This window comes from Cyprinus carpio, chromosome B2, assembly GCF_018340385.1.
Source record: "Cyprinus carpio isolate SPL01 chromosome B2, ASM1834038v1, whole genome shotgun sequence".
In the NCBI taxonomy this organism is placed as follows: domain Eukaryota; kingdom Metazoa; phylum Chordata; class Actinopteri; order Cypriniformes; family Cyprinidae; genus Cyprinus; species Cyprinus carpio.
In genome coordinates this window covers 29774516-29795782 of record NC_056598.1, presented here as the reverse complement: position 1 = coordinate 29795782, position 21267 = coordinate 29774516, and the positions used below count along the sequence as shown (strand labels likewise).

Below are 21267 nucleotides of genomic sequence, written 5' to 3'. Positions count from 1 at the left end.
AAGTAAAATTTTGTTGCATATGAAATGTTGCTATAATTGTTAAAAATTAAACGTATATGGTTCTATTAATTATTTTAACTATAAATTATATATAATATAAAACTATAATCTTGTGCTGTTTTTTTTTTTGTTTGTTTGTTTATTGTTTTGCATATTTAAAGTGTTCCAATTAATTATTTCTTTATTATTATTTTTTCAATTAAAATAACCCACATATATATTTGTAGATTAGATTTTGTTAATTCTGTTTTTGAATGCTGATTGAAAGAGAACACTCGATGAAAACAAATAGTGTGAAATTTATTATCATATTGATTAATCAGGAAAATTGGTGTAAATTTGTTAAGAGTACGGCGAATGTTTGAAAGTCATTTTAGAATCAGAGCAAGTGACTAAAGTTTGAAAAACCACTCACTGCATAATGAATCATCACAGTAAACCAGTGCTGTTTTTTAAGCAGTCACAGGTCCTTTGACTTAGTTTTAATGAGGCTTGAGGAGCACTACAAACCCTCTGAAAGCCATCTTGCTTCATGCACTCGCTCCAATAAGGGATTGGCTGACTTTGAGACGGTCTTGGTAAACTTGAGACGTTCTGTGGGTAAAAAGTTTGCTTGAGGAGGGGGAGCTGCACATTTTGGTGCTTGAGTGCGTGCGTGCGGTTTGGTGCGTGTGTGTTTGTGTTGTGATGTGTGTGTGGTGTGTGTGTGTGTGTGTGTGTGTGTGTGTGTGTGGTGTGTGTGTGTGTTGAGGAAGGGTTTCAAACAGGGAGGTGCAGGCCACCAGGGAACGAGACTCGTATCCTCCAGCTCAGGTTGTGTTTCAGTGTGGACTCTCTCTCTCTCGTTGTCTGGCGTCACTCCTCATCTGACGAGCACTGAGATTCCTCTCTCTCTGTCTGACTTTGCTCTAGATCCCGGAGGCTCTCGGTTTCCTCTTCGTTCTCTCTCTGGTAAGAAACTCCAAGAGCAGATAGAGCAAAATGGAGGCCATTAAGAAGAAGATGCAGATGCTGAAGCTGGATAAGGAGAACGCCATGGACCAAGCGGAGCAGGCCGAACTACAAGAAGGCAGCAGAAGACAAGTGCAAACAGGCGAGACTCCAGATCTGAGACTGATGCGATCCTTACATTAAGTGTATGTGTTTGTGTTGTGCTGTTTTTACTGTGATGTTGTTTTGATTTTTTTTATTTTGTATGCTGTTTAAAAGTTTGGACACTAGACTGAAAATGATATTCTTTTCTATGATTTTTAAAAATCCTTTTACTATAAAGACTTCTGTTTAACTGCTTAAAATTAGTTTTGAAGACTAAAAAAACTGCAACATTTCAGATTTAATAAAATGTAACTTTTTTTTTAGTATTTGTGATGTTTACCAGCCATTTCTGAGTGAAAATAGTTTCAAAGTAAATCCTACATGTTTTTATTTTTTTAAGGATTTTTCTGCAAAATAGTTTTTTTCTTTTTGTTTTCAAAATTTCTCTGCTGGACAAATTAAATAAATAGCCTTTTTTATTTATTTATTTTTATCCAATGCATCCTAATGGATTGAAGTGAAATATTTCGTGTTAACAAACATAGATCTGTGTAAAATTTTTGTGACAATTCTGATTATTGATACTGACCCCCAAAATTGAGAAAAAATATTACTTAAAAAAAAAAAAAAACTATGTAGCTATCAGTGTGTATGTATGTATTTATATTTATTATATTATTTAATCTTTTGAAAAGTATAAAAACAAGTGGTCCTGTGCACATAAAAACCTCTCTTTCCACTCCTTATATGCATCCCAGAAAGCAACCTGCTATGAAATTAATTGACGAAGGCCCAGAATCAGCAGCGCTTAAAGAAAAGAGCATCAAATATATAAGGAGCTTTCTTTTCTTCTTTTTCACCCTTTTTTTTTTTTTTTTTTTTTTTATACAGTGATACCATAGAAGAACATTTCCAGTTCCACAAAAAAAATAAAAAAAAATAATCACTTTCAGTGAACAGTTCATAAAAGAACCACTTTTATCTTAGTGTGAAGAACATTATAATAATCTAAATAACCTTTTCCGTTATAAAGAACCTTTTGTGGAATGGATAGATTCCATGGGTGATAGAAGGTCTTCATGGAACCATAAATGCAGCCAAAGAAATCTCTAAAAGCAATTTTGTGGATATTTTGCAATATGGCATTTTGACACGGTTGACTGTCTTAAGGGAAACTGAAGGAGGGTGGCCTTCATTCCCAGACATTCCGGGCATCAGCAGGGATGGTAAGGACCTTAGGGAGCACAGGAATAATCCAGCTGTTTCTCTGTGTTTGGAGCTGTTTACGGCTCTCTGGAGTGCAGCATCCCACAAATCTCTCAACATCCCCAAACATTCAGAGATACAACATGTCTGGATTCTAAACATTTTCATTTCACTCGTGAGCTGTTCTTATGGGATGTTAAATGGATGCCTGACAGTGTTTGAGTTTGACTTTCATGTCAAAATCTTTGTTCAAAATAAAGCTTCTTCACTTAATGTTTAGACTTCTATTGAATCTATCTTTCCCTCCAAGGTTCTTTATATTATGGAAAAAAAGTTTCAGTCAGTAAACGCTCTTCTCTCGTGGAAAAAAAGTGGTTATTTTAAGAAAAACCGGTTTAATAAAAGGTTCTCTTTGGGGAACCAAAAACGGTTCTTAATGCTCTGTAAAAAAAATTTAATAAATAAATAAATATAATAAATAAAAAATTATTTTATTGTAGTATATCTTAATTGAAAAAAAGTGCAAAAACAATATTTTTACAGAAATTTTCATTAAGGGTTTTATAGAATAAATAAAAAAACTGCTTTAATTTTTGGCCACCCCTTTTCATTTGTTAAATTACGATATATTTTACTTTACTTTACATTTTGTTTTTAGCGTTTGGCAGCTGTAGCTGCCAGTCATTTTACCGCTTTTTTAACAGTGTGTTTGAGAGTGGATAGTTTTTTCTTATTTCTTTTTTTCTTTTTATTGCTAACCTTTACTAAATACACGCTGCTAGGAATGATTATCTTATTTGAATTGTCTATTTTTTAAGTTATTATTTCCTTTAAATATGGTTCATTGTATACAGACTAGCAAGGGAAAACAAGAAAAAAAAAGGTCAAAATGCCTGTTTAACCTTAAACCTTACAAGGGAAATAAATATATACATAATTACAAAATGGCGATTGTAATAAATTATATAAAATATTTAGAATAATAAAAGTCCTCTTAAAATATAAATAAAATACCATTTATTTGTAGTTTAATTAAATGCTCTTCTTACTGTAATTCAACATCAGCTGGTAATTATTAATAGTTTTGCATAAATTAATTTAACAACAGAATGGTTTACAGACACCGCTTAAAACCCCAATATATGTCACGTTGGTTCATTGTATATTATTTATATTATCTTAATATATTATATTATATTATCTTTATTTATATATATTATATTGATTTTAGTATTATCTTGTATTATTTTATCTTATTATATTTATTAAATAGAACTGCAGGTTCAGGGTCCAATTATATGCAGGTATAATATCTTCCATGCTGTATTTGTATCCTAGATGAGGGTATTAATGAAGCGGGAAGAATGTTATTATAATACACGTGTGTGTATACAGGTTTTTTTTTTGTTGTTGTTTTGTTGGTTATTTGCATGATTAGCGATTACAGCTCATAAAAGTAAAAAATAAAAAAAAAAATCCAGTATCTCAAAAATATGAAGCATATGTACATTGTGATTGGTGAGAGAAGAGAAGTAAACTGATCATCCCGTACAGTACAACTTGTGGGGTATCTCTGTGGTCGTGAAACCCAACCAATAATGGGGAAGACCCCTGACTTGGTTCTTGGTCCAAAGACGATCGGCGATCCGTTGACCCTCACAAAGAGTGTAAGTCACAGAATGTCCTTACTGAAAGCGGGCTGGAAGTCACAGGTGCGTATACAAAAGATATTAAATGCAAAGTGGACTAGAAGGAAGAAATTGGGTAGGAAAAGGGGACGAAGCAAACACGGATGACTTCCCTGGTTGAGAGGAATAATGTCACGCCGATTCAAACACTGTGAGCGATTCACGAGGAGAGTGGCACTGAACTGAACTCTGAGCTGCGAAGTCAAGAGTTGTACCAGCCCCAGCCACAGTGATATAAATTTGGTGGTGACGTGACGCGTTGCTTGTTACTGGTTATTGTGTTTTATCAAGTCCAAAGTCCAAGCAGCCATTCGAACAGGAGATTTTTGGAGCACTTCATGCTTTTATCTGCTGACAAAAGCTTGATGGAGATGCTGATTTCCACACTTTTCCGCCTGAACGGTTCAATTCAATAATACAGATGAGGTGAAGGGCTCAGCTTATTAAAGAAACATGGGCTTCAGGCAGATCGCGCGTCCATTGCCACACCTCACTGATGCTGAAGTTTGTTCTTATGAAACCCCAACCAAGTAAAGGATTGAGTGCATAAATTATCATACTTTAAAGAATCTGAGCTTTTCTGTTTGGCAAATCGCTTTTTTTTTTTTTTTGATTGATTCTTAAGAAAGATTCTAATATTTTGAGATACTGATTTTTTTGACTTTCATGAATGCACTTTTAAATGTTTTTACTTGACATGTAAGGAATCTAGACTATATTGTAAGAAGTTTAATTTCTTTTGGAAAGAAGTGACAAACGAACAATTACTTTTTTCAGCGATATTTATCTAATTTGCTTAGATGCATCTTTCTATCCTATACACTACTGTATATATATATATATAAATCACCAGATTCACATCTCAAAAACTACTAATCAAATCTGAGATTACTCTGTTTTGAAAACAAATGCAGTATATATATCTTTCAGCTTCCAGTTTTTTATAAACAAAAAAAAAAACATAATAAATTATTTATAATCTATCTATCTATCTATCTATATATCTTTATCTATCTATCAATAGTCTATCTATTTATCTATCTATCTATATATCTATCTATCTATGATCTATCTATCTGATAGCTCATCTCTCTGTTTTCAATCTTATGTTTCTGTTGTTGGTTTTTTTTTTAGCTGGAAGACGCAGGTTGCTTGCTCTGCAGAAGAAGCTGAAAGGAACTGAGCTTGAACTGATTGAATATTCGTAAGCTCTCAAAGAAGCTCAGGACGAAGCTGGAGCTAGTCTGAGAAAAAGCGAAAGGGTGGACCGACATTCGACGATTGAGTCAGAGTGTGTAGTCTTCAAAGCATTAGTTTTCGACCTGTTTATACAGGGATGAAGGATAAATCATTTTTCTTCATAAGATGCGGGGGGTTAGTTTGTTTGCGGTTTATTTTTTAAAACCCATCACCAAAAGCAAAAACGCATGGGATATGTTATGCGTCCTCACTGTCTTAATCGCATGTTTTGGCCTCTGCGGGTAAATCTTTGCAAACTGGTCAGGATGGGCAAGCTTCAGACAGATTGTCTCATTCCCGCAACAACAAAGACGCTTTTTTACTCATAGTTGGGGAGCATGTCGGCAGCTCAATGTGGAAAAAACAGCTCATGTGGAAACAAAAAACGTGGAAGAAAAGAAATTTCCACATTCCTGGTTCGGATTTCTGTTTAAATGCCACAGTGGGAGAGAAGTAGGTTATTTCTTAAGGGCACAGTTATAAATGTACAAACCTCTTTTCCTCCTGTACTAAAAAACTCTTGAAAGAGCTAAACTAGACAACATTTTAAAGTCATCCTAAAAGTGTTTTGGCTTTTCCAAAAGCTAGATTACAAAAATTGCATTCTTTTGACAATCACAGAATGCATTGATTTAAATATAAATATTCTTTCAAATATTCAGTGTTTTTCTATTTTACTCAATATTTGTGTGTAATGCTGATTAAAATATGACAGTATAGCTGCTACATACTAACCCAAACTTTATTTATTATTTTGAATTGAAAGGATGCGCCATTATTAGGCGACAGTAAGCAGCTCAGGGTTTGTATAAGCAGTCTGACTCTGACTTAGCACAAGCTCTAAATTACCTGATAGTTTGCTTTCGTAGTTTCAATTATATGGCATAAAATATTACCATCCGGATATAGATCAATACAGCACTGTCCTCACAATTGTGATAATATTTCCCTACACAAGGCAACAGCATAGTCTGGGCAGAGCATTAAGTTGACTTTATTTATTTCTTTTCCACCCCCACAAGACACACACACACACACCACACCACACACACACACACAGAGAGAGAGAGAGAGAGAGACACAGAGAGAGAGAGAGAGAGAGAGAGACACACACACACAGAGAGAGAGAGAGAGAGAGAGAGAGAGAGAGAGAGAGAGAGAGAGAGAGCGCCCAGAAATGTGAGGAATTCAAATAAAGCAAACAATGAATCTTCAGCTCTTGAAATAATGAATCCAACTCTTCTTCTGGGGGAAACACACACACACACACACACACAGAAGAACTCAAGATCAAGGGGGCGTGGATGCGTCCAGATAAGCTCCGCCCACCTCAGAATTTCTACACAAGGCACAGCATAGTCTGTGCAGAGCATTAGTTGCACTTAATTATTTCTTTTCAACACCAAACACACACACACAGGGGGGGGGGGGGGAGGGGGGAAGGGGAATTGGGGGGAGAGGGCGGAAAGGAGGAGGGGGGGGGGAGTGAGGAGGAGAGATAGAAGAGAGAGGAGAGCGATGGGACCGACACGAATGAACACCTCTGAGATGAATAGAGAGAGAGAGAGAGAAAGAGATGAGAGCGCCAGCAATTGTGAGGAATTCAAATAAAGCAAACATGAATCTTCAGGCTCTTGAAATAATGATCCAACTCTTCTTCGGGCCGGAAACCCACAAACACACCACACACACAACACACCCCACACACACCACACACACAGAGATGAGAGAGAGGAGAGAGAGAGAGAGAGGAAGAGAGGGAAGAGATCAAGAACGAGGGAGAGAGAGAGGAGAGAGCGCCCAGAAATGTGAGGAATATCAAATAAAGCAAACAATGGAAATCTTTAAGCTCTTGAAATAAGGAACAAAACTCTTTTTCTGTGGGGAACGACACCACCCATACCCACCACACACACCACACACACACACACACACACACACCCACACACACACACAAACCACCCACACACACACTCCAAGCCGTCTGCAGAAAAAATACTCCCACTCATGCTGGAAACATCACTGAATGGAATATCAAATGGTATTATGATAGGGCGTCATGCAATTTTGCAAAAATGACATTTAGTAGCTCGCCATATAATGTGGGGTTAATATAAACTGTGGCATGAAAGCTGTGTGTTTGAGCACATAGTGGGCTTTCGCATGCGGACCTCATGCGATGTCGAGACATGTTTGGAACAGAATAGGATTTTTCATAATAAATACTTTACTGAGCAAGACAGTTAGATTCTAACGTTTTCTGTTTGGCACGTTCGTGAGGAGCTGTGTTTCCGAATTCAGCAGCAGCACTTCAGATTGGAAACTAGACGAGTCTGCCCTATAACTGCGTCGTCTAATGGAGAGGCCAATGAATTACAAACCGCACGTACCTGCTGACAAGCAGACTACGTGTAGCTTTACAACAGCATGGAGGTGTATGAAGAAGCTAGCTGTGGAAGACCTGGAGCTACAGTAATGATGTGATAGAAGTCGAGGTGGGAGACTTTTGCGTTAAATCCTTGTGCCATTTTCCCAGTTAGTTTGTGTGTGTTTCTGTAATTTGTATTCTAAATTAGGGACTCGCAAAACTCATTAATTAGGATTTAATTGACATTCAAAATAAAAGTTTACAGGTGGATAGCACTATAATATTATTAGGTATAGAACACAAACACACAACATTTTCAGTAAATATTTAAGGAAAATAGTCGTCCGCCAAGAGACGGGGGCCTGACCCCGGGGCCGCACGGTGTGACGAGATATAAATTGGATTTATAAAATATAACATTATATACAAATACATATATTGTATTACTGTATATATACAATACAGAGCATCACAAATATATTTTGTTTGAAATATAGTCATTATGTGGTGTGTATTTCTAATACTACATACCACAGTTTCACACACTATAGTATGTCAAATAAACTTTTTTTAATGCGACTTGAAAAGACAATTACTTCGTTGTGCAGCCTTGGCAGACCCTGTCCAATTCTATGTTAACCTAAATCAGTATAGTTTTAACTAACTGTCCTGATAATCCAACTTATTTTTTTTTTGCTTGTTTGACAAACAAACCTGCGTTAAAAAAGATCTAGTTTGGGTCTGAGTTATTTGACTTTATATTGTATAACAACATGTGAAAATTAGCCATCTCCTTCATTCATAAATTATTTTTTTATTAATAAATGTATTAATTGTAATAAATAATTGAATAATAAATTAATATAAATTACACACACACACACACACACACACACACATACACCTAATCTGAGATGTGATGGGGATTTGGGGATGCAAAGTTTCAGAAAAATGACAGAATTCCTCCTGTACTGTAAACCAAATGCATTAAAACTAGAGTGAAAGGTTAGATCGTTTTTTTTTTCTGTGCATTGGCAGTTTTTTACCGCCATTCATATCTCAATTATGATGCATTGCAATCACAACAACTGGTCATTCATAAGGACACACCAACTATGTTCCAGCAGAGAAGTCAGCCACATCAATAGCATCAGGATGTTCAAAACGGGAACACCACCCTCCTGATTGTCATCTGAAAACGCCAGCATCTTCTTCCTTGGATTGCGCATATCCCTGCCCTCTTCTTTTTTCAAAGAATTCCTCATTTCTGCGGCCCTCCGCGAAGCAGGTCAGCGACGCGAAAAAAATGAAAATTTTGCGACAGTTTGTTTGAGACGCACAGAAGCTGATCCAGACCCTTGCGCTCTTGGTTTATGTTGAGGAAAGCCGCTTTTCCAGCGCGGAGTTAGTGTCCTATTGGCCGTCCTGCAGATCGCTCAGGGGGTCTGTTATGAAGTGGGGGGGGGTTTGGAGATGTCTGTGAAGTTCTTTAGACGCACGTGAAGAGGAAGAGCCAGAGTCTGCAGCAGCAGGCGGATGATGCTCAGGAAGCAGAGCGCGCAGTTCTTCTGCAGCAGACGCACGACTGGAACAACGAACGACTCCCTGCGAGGAAACAGCAAAGTGCAGGAAACCATCCAGTCACCTTACTCCAAATCCTTGTCACTCCCTTTCTTTCTCTACTGCTTCTCATGTCTGCTGCTTTTTCACACGCGTTTTCGGGGAGGCCCTCGCTGAACAAAAGTAGTGAAGACCGGGGTAGTTGTCACACTTTAGTGCAATGTTTTCTCACGAATATTTCAGGCGGTGATGTTTGCTACCCCGGGGCATGTTTGTGCACTCTGCCCCTGAAAAGTGTTTTACTAAAAGACACAGGCAGTTTGTAATGAATAAATTGTAGGCTATAACATTTAAAAAACACGTGTGGACCGACCTTGCGCGTCTGACCATAACTGTTTTACACAACACATTTTATTTTGTTTTTTTTTTTTTTTTAAATTAAAATCTACCCTCATTAAGGTTTAGAAAACCCCCACTAGGGAAACAAGGGGGTTGTGTGTAAGGAAGAACTACAAGACAAAAAGTCAAGCTAGTTTTATGTGTTACAATTTTATATCTCTTTTTCCATTCATTTCGTGTCTGGCCACATACAAGGGTTTAGTAATCTTGTTTGCTTTTTTTTTTTCTTTATGAAGGTTTTGGTGTTTTTTAAATAATTGTTTTACATTTGCTGGAACATGTTGTTTTTGAAGAAAGACTATTATGTGGCAAACTCAGTGTCAGTACAAGCAGCTGGTTACCAGGTGTGACAACTTTACCCCGCTATACTTAACCTGTGTTAAATTAACTTTATCCTGGGTGGAAATATTCAGCAGCTAGTTTTTTTCTCAATACTTTTTAAGGTTCATTTCTATACAGAGATGGACTTCCAAAAAATAAACTTCATATTATCATATGAACTGAATCTCATATATGAAATTATTATAATTAGCATTACATTCTGTTGGCTAAGACTTTTCGCACTTGGTGGTTTAATCAGCTGTGTTGAATGGGCATTTAAAATACAATCACTCAAGATGGGTTTGGTGAAACCACTTTAACCCTATGGTGTTAAAGTGGGATTTCGTTTCCACTTGAGGTGGCGAGAAGGGAAAAATATTATTTTGCAGTAAGACCTGACATGACGTGAATCTGGAAAACAACCTCCCAACCGTTTTCCACATCAAACTCTGGACCTGTTACCTCAGCAGCAGTTTCTTTGGCTTATATGTGGAGACATTAACCATGAGCAGCTATCAGAAGGAGTGTTTTGTACATGCGTCTCACACCACCTTTTGACCATAATTAATTTTAAATAAATGTTTGAATTATTATTTTAATTTTGATGTATTAAAGATTTTACATACAATCTATTAATAAACATGTATACAGATTAACTTATACTCATATTTATTATATATTATATATATATATATATATATATATATATGAAATGTTTTTATACATAATATTAAATACTTATATTATAAATATATATATATAATCTACTATATAATAACCATATACATTACATTATTAAATTCTATATCAAAAGTCTACCTATCTCTCTATCATCTATCTATCTCTATATATATATATAATTTTTATATATATATATATATATATATAATTTTATGTAATGTATATAGGGGCGTAGGACGATAGTTGGACAAATATCATATCAACGATTTTTTTTATTTTTTTTTTAATATCACGAGGTTTGATAGGCAGTAGCGAGTGAGTGTTGAGCCATTTTGGGTGTATTTTTAAATTTACTATTTTGAGCGGTAGGGTAGGAGAACCAAACTAATTGAACTAATTTTATCAAGACAAAGCCTTTCAAGCGTACAAAAAAGGGCAGCTATTTAGGCTTAAAGGTGAGCGAAAAGCAGAAAAAAATCTTTTTTTCTTTGACATTTTTATCTTTGTTATTTAAAAACATAATACCAAAGATAACACATTACATCTACACCATAATATACAAATTAAAGCCACAAAGTGATATTATTTTCAAGGTACAATAGGTTGTTATTTAGCAGGAGCATTCCAGAAATTATATGAACAAAATAAAAAATAAAACACTATATAGCATCTGATATCCTATTAAAGCAACCTTTATTAAAGTTATTCAGAGTCAAGAATGATGAGTGATTTTTCTCTGTTGCTTTTTGTTGTTTAATTATCGTTTAAACGGAATATTTCACCCAAAAATAAAAATTCTGTAATCTGTCTCCTGTCAATTCTGGTCAGCTGTTTCATTTTTATACCAGCAATTTACTCACTACAAACGTTGTTTTAAAACTGAATGACGTTCGTTTTTCTTCTGAACATAAATTGATCTTTTGAAGAATGCTGGAAAAACCAACAGCAGCTGCTGGGTCCCACCAGTGGACATCCATATAGTATTGTTTTTTTCCTGACAATCAAATTGTTGGATTTATTATTATGGTCAAATCAATGATGGACCCAAGCAACTGTTTGGTTACCGCACAGTAATATCAAAATATCTTCTTTTGTGTTCAGCACAAGAAAGAAATTAATACAGGTTTTTGGGACAAACATGTGAGGTGCAGTAAATATTGTACAGGAAATTAAATTTTAGGGTGAAATTATCCCTTTAATGACAGTCGGCAGCATTGTTTAGTACTGTCCCTTTAAGACCTGCAGATATCTAATATACAGCGACGGTATCATTTTTACTTTTATTTTAGACATAACTAATGAGTCTATATGCAAACCATGGTGTTGTTTTGACAGTAATAGTGCAAAAGACAAAAATATTAGTCCTGTCATCGGGTGCTGTTTGACAAGCTTTTTTAAAGTGTTCTGGCGCATTCTGGTGTATATGCTCAGAAAAGCGGCAAGCGTCAGATAATATCATCGCGCGTGAATAAACACATTCAAACCAGGCAAGGGCCTTAAATCAACATGCAGAATAAATTGTACACTTTTGCGTTTGCAAATAAGTGCATTGTCCTGTGAGAGTAACTCTACAGCTGAATTAACACTGATGTGAATGTATGTGGCGTTGTACGTTATATTGATACAGATGCGCCAGAACTGCAGCTGATAGACTCTTGCTCTGTAGCACGATTCTATGATATTTCTATAAAAGCGAAGATCATCATGATCAAATGTTGTGCACACTACATCTTCTGCTGCTGCCGGAATCATCATCGCGTGCTTGGGGCTTGAATTATGGGCTGTATCGGATCTTTCAGCATCATATACACCCCTCCTCCACAGGGACACCCCCCCCCAGACTCGGTGAAGGATCTGATCAGACCACCAGCTATGTGTTCAGCTGGCTGGCTGGTACTTAGTACTTGGATAGTACGCCTCCATGCCTCTCCCTCTTTTTAGCCATAATCCATCTTGAAGCCCTCTCTGCTGCTTCTTGTGGTGCTGCGCATCTCCATCAATGCCCCAGTTCTCTGTAGGCTCTGGCCAAGGAACGTATGTATAACTTCTATACATTATCCTAGACTTAAATATAGGATTTTATAATAAATAAAAATGGATAGTATACATATATATTTTCTATTAATTTTTATATGAATTGTAGAACATTTTCACTGTTTTGAAAAAAGAGAAAAAGCTGACCACGAATATAGCAGCACAACACAGCCCCTTTCCTGGAAAACTGCTGTCCAACAGTTAGTCGGGGGCATGACGTTTCTTCACATTCTCACTTCCTGTCTGATGTGTTGCTTGGTGCCTTCACCAATCATATGTCTCTTAGAAAAACACATAACCGAGATGCCCTTTTATCAATATAGCTTTGGGGAAAGAGCAGATCCAAAACATCAGCAGATGCAGCAAATGACTGTAACTGCAGGAGACTCGGTCGTGATCTGCGTCTCATCTCAGCTGAAATGAGACACAATTTACACTCTCCCCAGTAAAGGCATCAACAGCTGATTTACTAACATTCCTCCTCTGTTGGTATCTGTGGAGAAGCACAACAAAGGGTTCATACAAAGTATAATCCATTAAGTCCTACCTGATATTTCTGCATTAAAGACCAAAAAGATTCGCCACGTTTTAAAGACGCATTAATGGGTATGACAATCAGATGCGTGTTTGAGGACCTTATAAGGCGTGAGGCCCACTCTGTTCTGCGTTAGAGGGAAGTGGGCGTGGCCAAAGGAAAACTCCCATTCAAATGACTGGAAACTGAAAGAATCCGCTTCAATGTGCTGACCGTTCTCTTTTAAAACAGTTAGTTTAGCCAAAAAAGGAAGTTTTATTAAATAAAAAGGATTTTAAGTATCATGGCGAATTTATAGCTTTTTTATTTAGTACAGTTTATGTTATATATATATATATCAAAATTATTTTTTTTTCTATTTTATATAATATTTTGGTATTATTATTATTTATTGTTGAAATACAAAAAAAATAGAAATATTTATTATATTATCATATATTTATATTAAATATATATATTATATACTATATTTTCTATAACATATTAAAATGTATAATATATTATATAAATTTGTTATGAATTTAGAACATGTTTGGTTCATTAAAGAGGAGAAAAATATTTAGAAATATTAATTGGCAACTAGCTGAAATAAAATAAGTTTAAGCTAAGCAGTGATATACTTTTATAGTTTTTGTTAATATTTTGAATTTATTTTTATATTGTCTGATTATAGTTGTGTTGTGTCGTTACAGTCGTTGTGTTTTACAGTAGTTTTTTTTTTTTTTTTTACATTTTTATTAGTTTTTTATTTCAGTTTTCGTTATTTAATAACTTTAAACTTGAAACTCTTTATTGGCAACTGAGGGCATACAAAAACATATATTAAAAAAAAAGAATCTAAAAGACTCATGAGGTCAGTAAAGATTTAAAAAATTTTTTTTGTAAATTTTCTACTCAGGTGTCAATCCTACAAGGATCTACAAAGATCTTACTGGATAAGCTGACATTTCTTTGTTTCTTATGTTTTGTTATGTTAGAATTTCAGTTTATCCAGAAGGATTTGAGCAGATTGTTTTAAGATCCAGACCCCGGTTTTCTACTAGCATTCCTGTAGGATCGTTTGATCCTGCCTCATGTCCCTCAGATTTCTAGCCCGGGATATTTAAGCACTGCTTCTCTGTCGCCAGGCGGAAGGAGACGTGGCCGGTCTGAACCGCGCAGGATCCAGCTGGTGAGGAGGAACTGGACCAAGATCAGGAGAGACTGGCCACTGCACTCCAGAAACTAGAGGAAGCCGAGAAAGCGGGCGGATGAGAGCGAGAGGTCCAAACAAACACACACATACATCTGTGCACATTAGTATTCAACTAAAACGGAAACAATTAGTTTATTGGTTACATCTGTTACTTGAAAATAATAAATTTAACTGAAATAACATTTACTTATTTTATTTCAGCACAATTTTTCATTTCATTTGATGTACTAAAATAAAACTAAAACTGAAAGAAACGACTATATAAACTTATTTTTTTAAAAACAAAAACTGGTGAAAATGACCAAAAGCAGTCATGCAAAAAACGTTAACCTCCTAAATTAAAATAAATGAAAATATAAAAATAACAACCTCAATTCAAAATCTAAAACACTACATTTGAACTGTAACAACTACATAATATATGAATTATCCTCCTAAAATATTCATTCCTTCTGTGTAGTATTCTCGTTAAACATAATGTTCAGTTGACAAGAACACTTAAAATCCCAAAAAATTTCATTACAGTCCGTATTTTTTACAGATTTAAAAAAATCCCTTGAGTATGTTGTTACTTGAGATAAAAATAAACGTTAACTGAAATTAACCTGGTATTTTATTTCAGCTAGTGGCAAAGGCAGAACATTTCTCGATTTCCATTTACTTTGACTTGATGTAGTAAAATGACTAAAAACTAAAACTGGAATAAGTTAATAAAACCTAAATAGACATATTGGGGGAAGAAACTAGCCTAGTGAAAATGACAAAAAAAAAAAAAAAATATTTAAAGTAGATGTTTTAACTAGCTAAAATAAAAAACAGAAAGAGTACTAATAATAAAAACTCAATTCAAAATATTTCTACAAACTGTATTGAAATATAAAATCTATGCAATATTTGAATAATCCATCTAATTAGCATAATGTTAATAAGAATAGTTGGGTAAAAAATCAAGTATTCTTATCAGTTTAATTAATTTTCAATTAGCTTGTTATTTCAATACAGATTAAAAAAAAATGTAATCAGTGGCTGTTTTTGAGATTCGCCAGTCCTCTTTGTATTGTGTACCATCCAGGTTCACTGCCGCACTAAAAATCATGCATTATTAATTAGATTTAATTCAAAAATATAAGAGAAACTATAACTAATAGTATCATTGAAATTTAAAATAGCACTTGGTATGCATCAGTTATACAATCAAACTGCTGACGGTGAATGAAATGCATAACAATCATGCATTAAGATCTATTTATTTGTATTTTTGTGGGTTTTTATTTATTTATATTTTTTATCCAGAGGCAATACAAGTGATTGAGAATCGTGCGATGAAAGATGAGGAGAAAAGAAAATGGGAATTCAGGAAGTACAGCTCAAGGAAGCCACAACACATCGCTGAGGAGGCCGACCGCAAATATGAAGAGGTCAGAGACACACACACTCTTTATATGGTTTAGTCTGTGTTTTGAGTCAGGAGCGGATCTGTGAAACCTCTCGTTGTGTTTGCAGGTCGCTCGGAAGCTGGTGATTCTGGAGGGTTGAACTGGAAAGAGCAGAAAGAGAGAGCGGAGATTTGCCAGAAAACTGTTAGTACACTATCTTGAACTAACCCACAGGCAGATTCAGTTAACCACAACCCAACTTGCTGAGCTACACTGAAAAACAAATGTAGGTTTGCTTTGGAAACAATCTTCCAGGAAGCCGCCTTCAGACACTGAATAAAAAAAATGTGCAATACGGAAAAATTTCTCAGAATATAAAGTTATAAAGTCAGAATTGAGGGATTTAAATTGTGAGAAAATGAAGTTTTCGATTTGCGAGGGAAAAAAAGTCAGAATACAAGTTTACACTATAAAAAAATATTTTTTCGACGTTGTAAATAAGCAAAGGTTATTGTAGTATGCTTTACAAGAAAATAGTATTTCAGGCTTTCTATTTCTCGTTTAATTCAATGTGAATTTACCAGCAATTTCTGAGGTAAAAATTTTGGAAGTTTGTTTTTTGCACATGAATAAAAAATAAAAAAAATAATTGCGACTTAATCTCACAATTCTGACTTTTTTTGTTTTTTAATCAGAACTGCATGAAATAAACTCACAATCTTATATTTTTTTTTAGAATTGTGAGACAAATTTGTAACTGTGAGTTATAAAGTCAGCATAAAATCGCAATTGCGAGAAAAAAAATCAGAATTGTTTATAGCTCACAATTCATACTTTATTTTTTGCAATTGCGAGGTTTATATCAAACAATTCTGACTTTGTAGCTCGAAATTCTGACTTTTTTCTTGCAATTGCGATTTTATATAAAGCAATTCTGTTTATAACTCACAATTACAAGTTTAATTTTTAGAAAAAGGCAAGATTGCGAGTTCATTTCATGCAGTTCTGAGAAAAAAAAATAGAATTGCAAGATTTAAAAAGTCAGATATAATAATAATAATAATTACCTTTTTATTTTGATTCAGAAAAATAAAAACAAGCTTCCATATTTTTTACTCAGAAACTTGCTTTTTCTTTAGGCTTCTTTAGGGAACCAAAAACAGTTCTTTGGCATCACTCCAAAAACAACCTTTTAGAGACTTTATCAACTTTACCAACTTTCATCAATGTTTTTACAGTAAAGGAGGAGATCTGGAGGAAGAACTGAAAAACGTAACCAACAACCTCAAGTCTTTAGAAGCTCAATCAGATAAGGTAAGTCAGCTGACCAATGACTCATAATTCTGTGTAAAGTGTTCATAATACATTCTGATCTAAGCTGTTGCGTTGAATTGAATGTGATGATTCATGATTGATGATTTACAAATGAACAATCTGCACAGAAACTGGTTCTGCTCCTGTCTCATGATTGAGGCCATTATATTGAACATGAATGCAGGACATCTGGGAAATCTGATCCATCTTAGCGAATTAGTGCTTTCAGTCGCTTCATTTCAGTGAAACTAGTTTCAAAAAATGATTCCTTGAGTCTCTTCTCAACAGTGAAGCCCCTGTACATCATATCCTCTTTGTCCTAGCAAAGTAAATGGTTGCTAAATACGGTTGTTATTTATTACTGTATTTCAAATGCAATTATATAATTAAAGGTGTGTTTTATATATATATAATTATGAAAACACACACACACACCCACACACACACACATATATATTATATATATATATATATAATATTATATATTTGCATAATTAGGACAGTAAATTATTAAATTAATTATGCTTATGATCTTTTCAAAGGTAGAACTAAGTGCATTACATTTTTAAAGTTCTATGCATATTCATCCACCTCTAATATGGCTAATAAAACTATATATTAGTGTTTGTTCAGTGTTAAGCTGGTAAATCACACTGTTTATTTAATTTATAAAATTATATTTACCCTGTCTCCATGTGTTTTAGTAGTATTTTTTTATGTTGGGTCTGTGCATTTCATGAATTATATCAATGCATTTCAAAAACCTTTAACATTTTAATTTATGTAAGCAATACTGGATGTCCAGTGTTAAATCTGAGACCTGAAGACCTTTGCTTGTCTTCTGTCTGCAGTATTCAGAGAAAGAGGATAAGTATGAAGAGGAGATCAGAGTTCTCACTGATAGACTGAAAGAGGTGAGCGACTTTAACCTAAAGCAGCTGTTCATTCTAACAGTTTTGCATGCAAGTCTTTCTTTCGTAGTCCAAATGCATGCCATTCTCTGACCTTTCACATTTGCTCTCTCTGTATTTTCCCCTGTAGGCTGAGACTCGTGCTGAGTTTGCAGAAAAGAAGGTGACCAAACTGGAAAAGACCATCGACGACCTCGAGGGTAAGCGGTGATTCAGTCCTGAGGAATTCCAGCTGGTGACGTTACTAAAACCATCAGCTGGGAATGAACCTTTGTCCTCCTCTGACCGCATGTGTGGTGGCTTTATTTTCTCTTTTCATTGTACTGAAAGAACAAAGCTAACAGTGTAAGCCTGTTCGAGCGACCTGTTCAAACAGTTCTTACAAAACCCTGGAGAAGATGAAGTGAAGCTGAATTGAACTTGTTTTATAATTGAAGAGCAGCTTTGAAATACTGGAAACTGCTATGAAAAACTAAATTTAGCTGAATAATGACCCTATTTCTCCTGAAGAGCTCTTTATAGCTGAAATGACATGGAATCTCTCTCTATCCCTCTATATACAGTACAGGTCCACAAAGTTTGGGGAAACGCGAAAAATCAGGCGGTTACTATTTTTTTAAAGTTTTTGAAACAGCAGTCTCTTCTGCTCATCAAGCCTGAGCATTTATTTGATCAAAAATACAGAAAAAAAACAGTAAGAATATTGTGAAATAATTATTACAACTTAAAATATAGTTTTTCTATTTGAATATACTTTAAAAAAAAAAAAATTATTCCTGTGATGCAAAGCTGAATTGTCATGCATCATTACTCCAGCCTTCAGTGTCACATGTAACATTCAGTCTATCACATGATCATTTAGAAATTCATTATAATATTCTGATTTATTATGAGTGTTGGAAACAGTTTCTGCTGTCTAATATATTTGATGAATAAAAGGTTTAAAAAGAACTTGCATTTATTCAAAAAAAAAAAAAAATTTCTAGAATAATATATATTCTAATAATATATATTTCTTTAACTATCACTTTTTATCAATTTAACACATCCTTGCTGAATAAAAGTATTGACCTTTTATTTAAAAAAAAGAAAGAAAAAAAATTTACTGACCCCAAATTACTGACCAGTAGTGTATATTGTTATTACCAAAATATTTATATTTTAAAGAAACATAGCTTCTTTTTTTTTTTAATTCACAAAGTATCCTAAAAAAAATCACATGTTTTCTGACAAATATTAAGCAGCAGAACTGTTTCCAACTTTGATAATGAATCATTCATATTAAGAATGGATTTCTAAAGGATCATGTGATAATGATCCTAAAATTCAGCTTTGCATGTCACAGAAATAAATGATCAGGTTACAGCCAAAGCTATTATATAAAATATTAAAAAAACAATTATTTTTAAGTTGCCCATAATCTATTATCACAATATTACATTTTTGTTGTCTGTATTTTTGATCAAAAAATGCAGGCTTTGATGAGCATACAAGAAACTTCTTTCAAACAACATTAAAAATAGTAATGTTTCCAAAAACTTTTGACCTGTATCTGTGATCTTATCGATATATAGATATTAGATATATATATATATATATATTATTAGCTATATCTATAGCTCTATATATAATATATTATATATATGTTATGTATAGACTATATATATAACGTATGTATGTAATGTATGTGTGTGTGTGGGTGTGTATGTGTAAAAACATTAACATTCATTATATTCTTGTTTATTGATATACTACTATCTTCTGTAGAACTGCTTTTTACAGCTGAAATTGAATGTTTTCATAATTAATTAATATTGAATACATTTTTAATTAATGGTTTATATATGTAGAATATATTTATAAATAATTAAAAAATGAATAAAACATTAGCATTGTCTAAGTCTTCTAGTTCTAGATCTAGATCTGTAGAGTTGCTTTAGAGCTGAAATTTAATTTTTCACAATTAGTTAATTTTTCATAAAGAATTAATATTAAATGCATATAAAAATCTATTATAAATATTTAATATATAATTTATATAATTAAATATATAAAATTTAAATAAATTTAATATAAACACCTTATATTCCTGTTTAATTAATGTGGCAAGCTACTTTGAAACAATTTGTATTATATAAAGCAAATATAACTTGAGATAATACTGCACATGCACACTTATAAATGCACACAAAAATCTGAAACCGATCGAAATGTTTTATATTACACTTCAATTTGTGCATTTTTTTCCATGTTACTTCTTCCTCGCCCCTTTCCTTTCTTTTTCGTCTTTTCTTTTATCTAGTGAGTGCCTACGTGCAGGCATGATACTGTGCTGGATGTGTCTTTGTCTCACTTGGACAGGGATCGAAGTTGAACATTACTGTTTCTTTCTTTTTTCTTTCTATCATTTCTCTGTTCCTGCGCCCCTGTGAATATCTGCAGGCATCCTTGAAAGGTCCAAGGAGAACACCTGTCCTTGTCTGATCGTGACACCTTTGACCTCCAGAGGTAACTCTAGGCAGGAAGAAGCTGAAATACAAGGCCGTATTGTGAGGAGCTGGATCATGCACTCAATTTCAGGCTATGAGGGACACCCTGATATGATGCTTTTTATGCCATCCAGATAGTGCTTGAGCTGGAAAACCCCCATTTTATGAGCGGCTAACATGCTTATGTGACTGACAGCTCGTCTCGTTCACCGTCACTCCGATCGCTGCTGCTGCTGCGTTAAACGTATCCTGATTGGCTCGGGTGCCTCGCTCTCTTTCTCTGCTCTCCCTTTCTTCCTCAACTGTGTGCCTTATCTATTTTGCACTCTTTGAAAGTTGGATTATTCCTCTAAAATTAATAAAGTTTTTTCTTCTGCTCTTTGAACACTCCCTTTTGAATCATTTCTTGTCTTTTAAAACAACATTAAATATCTTTCTTCCCTTCTCTCTGATCTTGTGTCCTGAGCCTTAATCTTTTCTCCCATCTTTCTTGCGCTTTTTTTTATTAGAGAAACAAAATAAATAAACACTTATTACCTTGTTTATATTAGACGTGATAATTATGTTTAGGGTGTCACAATGACTGCTCAGTTTTTTGTGTTAAATGTAATGACTGTCTTCATTTACATTTATGCCATTTATTTAATGTGAACCCCTTTTGTTGTTTTAAATTGTAAAAAAAACTTTTGCTGCAAAATATTTAAATATATGCAAATATATAAGTAGTTTGAGAGCACAGGGCAACTATTTGTTAAAAGAATTACACTTAACATTTATGCATTTAATCTAAAGTGACTTACAATAGTTATTTGTTAAAAAATACACTTTACATTTATGCATTTAATCCTTTAAATACATGTTTTTTTTAAATACTTAAAAAAGTTTTTTACTGCGAAAAGATATATAAATATATGCA

At 34.1% G+C, this 21267-nt stretch overlaps 1 pseudogene; it reads left to right on the top strand.

Moving 5' to 3' along the window:
- The first annotated feature begins 838 nt into the window (after positions 1 to 838).
- LOC109075797 lies at positions 839 to 20449 on the top strand (annotated as a pseudogene).
- The last annotated feature ends 818 nt before the right edge of the window (positions 20450 to 21267 follow it).